Source organism: Mus caroli, chromosome 14, assembly GCF_900094665.2.
Source record: "Mus caroli chromosome 14, CAROLI_EIJ_v1.1, whole genome shotgun sequence".
In the NCBI taxonomy this organism is placed as follows: Eukaryota; Metazoa; Chordata; class Mammalia; order Rodentia; family Muridae; genus Mus; species Mus caroli.
In genome coordinates, this window is record NC_034583.1 from 23,768,526 (window position 1) to 23,776,748 (window position 8,223).

Genomic DNA, 8,223 nt, shown 5'->3' on the forward strand with positions numbered 1-8,223 from the left:
AAAAAAAAAAAAAAAAAAACCAAAAACCGATGGCTGTGCTGGCTAGTCTTACGTCGTCAGCTTGATACAAGCTAGGCTTATCTGAAAGAAGGGAACCTCAACGGAGAAAATGTTTCCATAAGATCCAGTTGTAAAGCATTTTCTTTAATTAGTGATTGATCGGGGAGGGCCCAGCCCACTGTGGGTGGTACTATCCCTGGGCTGGTGGTCCTTGGTTTTATTTTTAAAAGCAGGCTGAGAAAGCCATGAGGAGCAAGCCAGTTAAGCAGCAGCCCTCCATAATCTGCATCAGCTCCTGCCTCCAGGTTCCTGCCCTGTTTGAGTTCTTGTCCTGGCTTGCTTCAATGATTATGGAAGTGTAGGCCAAATGAGCCCTCTCCTCCCCAACTTGCTTTTGGTTTTGGTGTTTCATCACAACAATGGACACCCTAAAACAGTGGCATATGCCTTGAATCTCAACACTTTGGAGGCAGAAGCAGGTAAATATGAGTTTAGGGGCAGTCTGTCTACAAAACAGGTTCCAATGCAGCCAGGGTAACATAGTGCGACTCTGTGCCAAATTTAAAGCAAAGAGAACCCAATCTATGGATCCTGACAAAGGCCTAGTGGTGTTGCTTCCTGCTGCTGTTCAAAACAAAACACCTGACTAACAAACTTAGGTGAGAAAGGGTTATAGTTCCATTATATCAGAGACATCAGGGTTGCAGGAACTTGAAGCAGCTAGTCATGTGACATCCATAGTTAGGAACAATGCATGAATGCTCTGTTCAGCTTGCTGTCCACTCTTACATGGCCCAGAGCCCAGCCCAGGAATGATATTACCCACATTTGGGATGGTTCTTCCTACATCAACGAATGTAGTCAAGATAACCCCCACAGGCATGCCATCAGGCCAACCTGACCTAGACGATCTTTCGAGACTCTTTCAAGGTGATTCTACAAGTTGGCAGTTAATATCAACCCCCACATTTTGTCATCTGTCATACAGAATATTTGTGCTGCCTTCAAAAAATCTCTAGTCTCTGGGAGCACCAGGAGTCGACACTGCCAGCCAATTGTAAGAAAACATTAGATAAGTTAGATGTGGGAAATGTCCAGGCTCAATAAAGCCAAGAGGAAGAAAGTCCAACACAAGAGAAGACCTGCCAAACAAAGAGACCATTGAGCAGAGTAACCAGAGAAAAATTCCCTAAAAGCTTAGGCTGGAAGATTCACCCCACCGCCAGACACACATTCTCTCATCACCAGGGCCTACTCAGGATGGGACAGAAGAGTTACTGGCAAGATGGACGAAGGCCACAAGCTGCACTGCAAAGCCAGGTGCTCTGCCCCATCCTGCTGCTCTCTGAAGAAGGCCTCTCCCTAAACAGCCTGACAAATCTCACCTTTTTGCCCTGGAATCATATAAGAATTATTTATCTGATTAATGAAAATAAAACACAGCTTGTGCCAAAAAAAAAAAAAAAAAAAAATTCCTAAGAGCAGTTTTAATTCCACCAGGCCCTGTGGTCACCAGCAGGTACTGTAGACAAAGTTGGATGCTGACTACTTTGTGGACTGCTCAGATGGCTTAGTGGGTAAACGTTAGCTATGCAAGCATGGGGTCTAAGTCAGCTCCTCTGCAGTGAACAGCAGATCGGAACTCACTGGTAAAGCTGTAGAACATTCTTGACCATAGCTCAAATGATTGCAGTACCTAAAACCCAACCACTCAGATCCCACTCTCAATCAAAGTGAACCCACCCAAGACCCCAAGGTCTCCCCAACTGTTACTCTTGATCCATGGCACTGTCATTCTGCCAACTACTCCTAGTAGCTTTGGCTCAATAACCATAATAATCACATGGGCCCATGGCAGTAGATCATCTCTCCTGTCCTTTCCCAAGGATGGGATGTAGTTTCCTCATGAAAAGACATAACCTTTAGGATTTGTTCAAATCCTCATTTCCTATCCCTAGCCTCCAAGTGGCCTGGCCTTTCACAGTGCTCATTTCAAACACCTGCATTCTGAGGGGACCAGCATAATTTGTTATGGCATCAAAATAAAACTCATTGAGTACTGGACATTAAAAATATTCTATGGGGCTGGAGAGATGGCTTAGTGGGTAAAGGGCTTGCTGTGTAAGCATGGCGATCTAAATCTGCACCCTGTGGCAGTGGCAGTGCAGGCAGATCCTCAGAGCATGCTGGCCAGCCAACTTATTTAGCTGGGGTGCATTCTGGGTTCACTGAGATAACGTGGACAGCAAAGAAGGAAGACACCCAACATACACTTCTGTGTAGGAGCACACATACAGTCACAAGCATGTGTGCATGCACAGATGCAAAATAAACTTCCTAGAACGAGGAGAGAGAGAGAGAGGGAAGGGGGGGAGGGAGAGAGAGAGAGAGAGAGGAAATGAAAGGGAAAGACAAGACTAAGATCCACAGGACTGTGTGGAACTCATTTCTTTTTAAAAAGCAAGGATAGGAGGGAGGGCATGGTGACATGGTGACAGTGGATTCTAGGTCACCCCTGACTCTTGCTCTCCCTCGCTCTCTCCCTCTGCTGCTCTTGAATAGCTTTTCTCCAGAGGGCTGAGTGTACCCTATCTTTGACTCATTCTGTCAAGTCTTTCTTTGAAGTGTCACTTTGTCTGCCCCTCAATTAGGCATCACTGTTTTGGGTTAAGGGTGTATGCTAAGGCTGTGTCTGTATTCCAGGCATGTGGCCTGTCTTTGATGGCCCTAGAAGGTCTTTGATGTGATCCCTTGCCAGAGCAGCCATGTTGTTAGATTAAAATTCCTCTATGGGTTGGTTTTTTTGTTTGTTTGTTTTTGTTTTTGAGTCAGGGGCTCACTATGTAGCTCTGGCTGTCCTGAAACTCAATATGTAGACCAGGCTAGCCTTGAACTCAGATTCTCCTTCTCTGCCTCCCAAGTGCTAGCATTAAAGGTGTGTGCCACTCTGCCCAGCCAGCACCTGGTTTCTTCATTGTGTCATTTACACTTGGCCCCAGCTCCCCGGGACCACTGATCTACTCTCCGCATCCACTGGTTTGCCTTTCTAGAAATTGTATAGCAATGACATCATATCATATGCAGTCTTGGGTATCTGGCTTTTCTTAACTCAGCATAGATTTTGAGGTTCTTTTACACCATGTTTTTATTCTAGCGCTAGGGGGAATTTTTAGATAATTCCTCAGTAAATTTCTATGAGCTTAGAGAAGCTGCCAAGGCTAACTGAAAGCATTCCGGAAAGTATAGTTCATGCTGGGACTTGATTATGACTACACTACACGATCTATCTTCTACTGAAAAAGAAAATTGACTGTACTGGCAAAAAGACTATTCCTTTTCCCACCATGACCCTCCCGTTGGTCTCCAAAGCTCTATAGTTTATATGCTTGATTCTCGGTGTGTATCCAATTTGATATTTTATACTTGCTTTCCTTTACCATGGAGTATTTAAAAATAGCGGTGATACGCTGCCTCGCTGGCATCCATCCCATCACCTGGAGACTGAGAGATTGTAGTCACTTTTTATGGAATTTAACACCTCGACAGACATTCGTTTATTAACTGAGATGCACACTCTCCCGTCTCTACCACACAGAGAACTCTATCTAGATGAACCTAAGAGACCCAATCTAAGAGTCTGAGTTACAAGTCATGGCATGAATAAGTAGATGACACTGACGTGAGAGAAATACCCCAGGAGCTGAGTTTTTGTCACTAATGAGCAGGTACCAAAGCAACAACAATCGTCTCACTGTTCACACTCAAAGCACTGAAAAGTGTCTCAGGAATAACACATGGTTAGAAGATGGATGGCTGGAATTTCTGATTATACCCTAAAAGATGAAACCACACAGAAGCTGCTAAAGTAACCACCCAGGAAAATCACAGACTTTGACCAATGAGGGTAGGAAGCAGGAAAGCAAGAGAGATCCTGACCAGGGTCAAACATCTGTTAGCCATTTTTAAATCAAAGTAAAAATGAAACTGTTTTATGTCTCGTTCATCTGTTTTGTAATCATTTCATGCATAGCCTGGACACTGTATTAACCCAGCCCTTCCTAGTGAAGGAGGGCTTGTAAATACTCTACCCGAAGTCATCCGTGATATGGGGCACAGCTCTCTATTCGCTGCCTTTCTCCCTGAGGGTGCTCAGTGACCAGGGCTACTGGAAAGTAACACCCCCATGGCAGCTCTTAATAACTACGGACTGTGAGCTGGTGGGCGAGGAGGCCTCCTCACTGCCACAAGACAAGTATAGCTGTGTTCTGTATATTCTCAGAGTCCCCAGCTGGTCCCACCCACACTGTGTGTGACCTGAGCTCTCATGTGCTCTTTGGGCTCTTCTCGTCTCCTGAATCCTTGACTTTTTTGTTTGTTTGTTTGTTTGTTTGTTCCAGGATACAAACACTGTTTAGTTTATAAAGGACTTATATCTTAATCAACCTAGCTGGGCATGTGGTAGTACAGTCTTGCAATCCTGGAGAGAGAAGCAGGAAGATCAAGAATTCACAGTTAGGGCTGGAGAGATGGTTCAGTGGTTAAGAGCACTGACTGCTCTTCCAGAGGCACTGAGTTCAATTCCCAGCAACCACATGGTGGCTAACAACCATCCGTAACGAGATCTGGCGCCCTATAATAAAGTGTCTGAAGACAGCTACAGTGTACTTACATATAATAAATAAATAAATCTTTAAAAAAAAATTCACAGTTAGCAACAGACTCTGAGAGACCCTGTCTTAAAACAAACAAAAAAAAATCAAATTAACAATATAAATGAACAATGTATTTAGCCTGCCAACCTTGCAGCTTAGCTTAATACACCTTAAATGTGTTCCAATCACAGCATACAATCACTATCATGAAGCTTATTTTGTCAAAAAGTATTGACTATATTATATAATTCATTAAATACTCTCCTGAGAGTGTGAAGGAGGACACCTTTAAAGGCATTCTTTCCTGCCATTACTAAATCAAGTCGAAGTCAAGTCAAATAAAAACAAAACAAAACAAAACAAAAATCATGGCACATTCTCCCCAAATATTTTGTATCAGGGTTCACTTTTGAGAAAGTCTGACAAAGACATCTACCAAAATTGTAGGTAATTATACTCTTACTTTAAAAATAACTGTGCATGGGTACACGTGCTTTGTCTACATTTCAGTCTGTGTACCACTTGTAGGCCTGGTATTATCAGAGGCTAAAATGCGTGATTGGATTCCCTGGAACTGGAGTTACAGATGGTTGTGCGCCACCTTGTGGGTGCTGGGAACTGAACCAGTGTCCTCTGCAAGAGCAGCCAGTGCTTCTAACCACTGAGCTACCCTTCCAGGCCCTTATCACAGACTTTAAAGGGGTTTGATTAATATTTTTCCCAGATCTGGAAATTTCTCTATGTTTCTTAGGGATAGCCAAGGAAGCTATCATGAGGCAGTTACAAAAGCAGCTCTCTTCTTAAATAGTCTGCCTGAGGTTGTTCTGGCCCTAATTATCACAGAAGCACAACCCAGTCTAGAGCGGTTTGGACAAGGAGCTAGAGTAGGCTAAAACTTCTTATACTCACTGAATTCTGGGAGCAATAGCAGGAGGATAGCATTATTTTATAGGACACTTGTTAGAGGTTGACGTTTGACTCAGGTCACAGAACTGGAGTAAGTGAACCAGGATGGCAGTCTGGGCAGCCTGCTTCCACATGCAGGACACCACAGCAAGCACAGGAACGTGGTCTGACACATGCTAGCTTAGTCTGGATGCTAGCGTGTCTGGAAAAAAGGGAAAGTGGCTTATAGACTATCTTCACGTTTGAAGGCTCTGCCAGGAATCCCTGTGGTGTCAGGTAAAGACTTCTCTACTGTATAGAGTGTTTTCTAAGATAATGCATATATCCATTTTGTTTTTTAAGTCCAGGTTGGCCTCGAACTCCTGATTCTCCTGGCTGTCTTAAGTGCTGAGATCTTGGGCATGTGCCACCATGCCAAACACAGGATTATGAAGAAAATCAATTATAGTAAGATGCACTTTTGAAGTGTTACCCAAAATTAGGATATAGCAACATATACATCCACCCTATGAGGTGGATACACTCTATAGGGGACTCTGGAGATGTAGAGAATCACTGTTGGTGGAGCGGACACAGATGAGATACTCAAATGACTGGATGGTGTCAGGACAGACAGCTCTGGTAGCCCAGAACCGTACCCTCCACCTTCAGTAACTCTCCAAAGTGCAGGGTTATCCATGCTTCTCTCCAATTTTAAACCTCTCAGTGGCCAGTCAGCGTGGCCCTCTGTATGGGGTCCACGCTTACATGACCTTAACCCAACAACTGGCCTTACTAACCTCTGACCAGTGCCTCCCATGCTTTGAAAGCTCCAGTCTCAGCCATTGCCTGGCTTCCCAGCATGCACCACAAACTAGCCATGACTCCCTAGTGCAATCCGACCTCCCCTTTCCTCACAGCTGGACCTTCTTTGCAAAGCCTTCTTGAATTGGGAGGATGAGTCGCTCCTCCACAGCCTATGAAAGCTACTGCAAACATGCATTAGATCTGCTATGTGAATAATATTTTACTAATCTGAAGTAGGATCCGGTAGAATGTCAAGTTTAAGGCAGGGTTCAGTGAATGTCAGTTACAGCTGATTTGAGACTGGGGACGTAAATTGACACATTTAAGATAACTATTGTCTTAGTCAGGGTTTCTATTCCTGCACAATATCATGACCAAGAAGCAAGTTGGGGAGGAAAGGGTTTACTCAGCTTACACTTCCTCATCAAAGGAAGACAGGACTGGAACTCAAGCAGGTCAGAAAGCAGGAGCTGATGCAGAAGCCATGGAGGGATGTTCCTTACTGGTTTGCTTCCCCTGGCTTGCTCAGCCTGCTCTCTTATAGAACCAAGACTACCAGCCCAGAGATGGCACCACCCACAATGGGCCCTCCCCCTTGATCACTAATTGAGAAAATGCCTTACAGTTGGATCTCATGGAGACATTTCCCTAACTGAAACTCCTTTCTCTGTGATAACTCCAGCTTGTGTCAAGTTGATGCACAAAACCAGCCAGTACAACTACCTACAGGTCTTGGCAGATCCCACCAAAGGTCCTGGTAGATAAGTTTGAGCCCACTAAAATTGAAGATGTGTGCACCTTAACATTTCATGTACTGATACACTGATTTAATTTTTTTTAAGATTTATTTATTTATTTCATGTATGTGGGTACACTGTTGCTGTCTTCAGACACACCAGAAAAGGGCATCTAATCTCATTACAGATGGTTGTGAGCCACCATGTGGTTGTTGGAATTTGAACTCAGGACCTCTGGAAAAGCAGCCAGTGCTCTTAACCACTGAGCCATCTCTCTAGCCCCACATTGATTTTTGTTATCAAAGGAATTCTATTGTTGTATTTTATTGTTGTTGGTTTTTCTTACTTGGTTTTTGGTTATTATTTTTAGTATAGGGGATTAAACCAAGGCCTCATGCATGCTAGATAAGGATCAGTCCCTCATTTTTGTTGTTGTTATTGTTTGTTTGGGGGGTTGGTTTTTTGGTTTGTTTGTTCGCTTGTTTGTCTTTTCTTTTCCTTTAAACTTGATTTTTTATGTATATGAGTACACTGTAGCTGTCTTCAGACATACCAGGAAAAAGCATCAGATTCCATTACAGATGGTTGTGAGCTACCATGTGGGCACTGGGAATTGAACTCAGGACCTCTGGAAGAGAAGCTTTTAACCTAGGTGCTTTTAACCACTGAGCCATCTTTCCAAGCCCCACTTGCTTGTTTTTTCAAGACAGGGTTTCTCTATGTAGCCCTAGCTATCCTGGAACTTGTTCTGTAGACCAGGCTGGCCTTGAACTCACAGAGATCCACCTGCCTCTGCCTCCCGAGTGCTGGGATTAATGTCATGGGTTGGGTACCTCTTTATAAACTTTTTGTTTTAGGGTAGGTTTTCCCTTAAGTTTCATGGCCTTGGGCTCACTATGTATGTAGCATCATTGAACTTGTAATCTTCCTGCCTCCTTAGTAGTTGGGAATCACAGGTGTCAGTTCAAGGATCAGCTACGACCATGGCTTCTGAGGGCTTTTGCTTTGTTTGGTACCAGGGATGTAGCTCACATACTAGGCAAAATTCCTACTACCGAGTCACATCCACAGTGCCCCATGTCCCTTTATTTTCTGAGACAGGATCTTGCTAATTTGCACATACTGGCCTGAAACTTGGGATC